Here is a 1,451-nt window from a genome sequence, read left to right as displayed (position 1 = left end):
CTCAGATTAGAAGGCTGCTGTGGGTTCTTGACTGTCCCCAAGGGACCACGTGCTGTAGGCTCCATCCCAGGGGTGCTGTTGGGAGGTGGGGGGACGCCAGTCCACGGGGCCTGGGGACGAGCCCTTAAAGGGCACCGTGAGCGCTGCCTCCCTCCTGGAGTCCCTGCCAGCTACCCTGCCACAGTGCCCAGAGCAGCAGCCCAGCTGGTCAGGACTGCACCTCCAAGACTGAGCCAAATAAACCTCCTGTCTTTATAAGCCAATTATCTCAGACATCTTGTCATAGTGTCAGAAAGTGGACTAAAGATGCTGTGTAGAATTTTCCCCCTGGACATATGCGGACAGCAGCGCTGGTCCCTGTGTCCAGTGGCCACAGAGACAGTTGCTAAAGGTGGCTAGGGCTGTGGGGATCTGTATGGAGCCAGTGCTGGAATGCTCCTGTCCACCTTGTTGCTGGCCCTGTTGCTGAGGCCAGGCTTTGGAGACCCTTGGGCGGAGGAGGCTAGGAATGACAGTGGTGGCCAGGGCTGGGGCAGTTCTGAGCACGTGAAGTCCCCAGTGTTTCACAGGTTTCTTTCCCTGTCTCACCCTGCCAAACCCTGGGCAGCAGGTACCAGTGGGACAGGAGGGTGAGCTACATGTGAAGGGCCCAGGGTGGCAGCCCGAGCAGCCGGGCACAGGGCTGGGTGGAGAGGGAGGCACCCCAGGAGCCCTTCGTAAGTTCTGCAGATCCTGATGCAGGACCTGTCCTGGCCAACGGAGCTGCCAAGATGGCCATCTCAGGTCCAAGATGGGCTGCAGAGTGGGCTGACAGCCCTGGTCCTGCCCGCTGAGTGCCCGTCTAGCCCCGGATGAAAGCCAGAGGGAGGGAGAAGGGCCGAGGAATAATTCAGCAAACAGAAATCAGAGGAGGGGCCAGGGGAGCTCCAACCATGGACCTGGACATGTCCTCCCCAGGATGGCACCAGGGACAGGCTGGGGGGCTTCCTGGAGGTGTGATGGGGGCGGCTGGTGGTGGCCGGGTGAAAAGGCATCTAACAGGGGCAGCAGGTGTGGAAGGTGGGCACTGCAGGGCCCAGGGTCTATGAGGGAGGGCAGCAGGCAGCAGGGGTGGGCATGGTGTGGGAGCAGAGGGGTCTGTGGAGGAGTCTGGGAGGAGGTTGGGGGAGAGGAGGCCTTGAGTGTGGGAGCACCGGGGGAAGCAGTCCAGCCTAGGCTCCCCTGGGAGCGGGAGGGCCTGCCTTGTGGGGGGTATGGGGGACAGGGTGTACGGTGGCTTGCCTGGAGGACCGCCAGGGCCAGCAAGGAGCAGCTGCCCTAGGCTCAGGCCTGGGCACCACGCTCCACCCCACCCTGCCTTTTCTTTCTGCACCTCCAGCTCTGCCCCTCTGAGACCACCAAGGAACAGGCCACCACTGGGACTCAGCACGGTGGTCCTGCTCGCCAGCCGG

The sequence above is a fragment of the Urocitellus parryii genome, chromosome 7, assembly GCF_045843805.1.
Source record: "Urocitellus parryii isolate mUroPar1 chromosome 7, mUroPar1.hap1, whole genome shotgun sequence".
NCBI classification, from domain to species: Eukaryota; Metazoa; Chordata; class Mammalia; order Rodentia; family Sciuridae; genus Urocitellus; species Urocitellus parryii.
The sequence above is the reverse complement of the archived record's forward strand: the minus strand, read 5'-3'. Positions refer to the sequence as shown.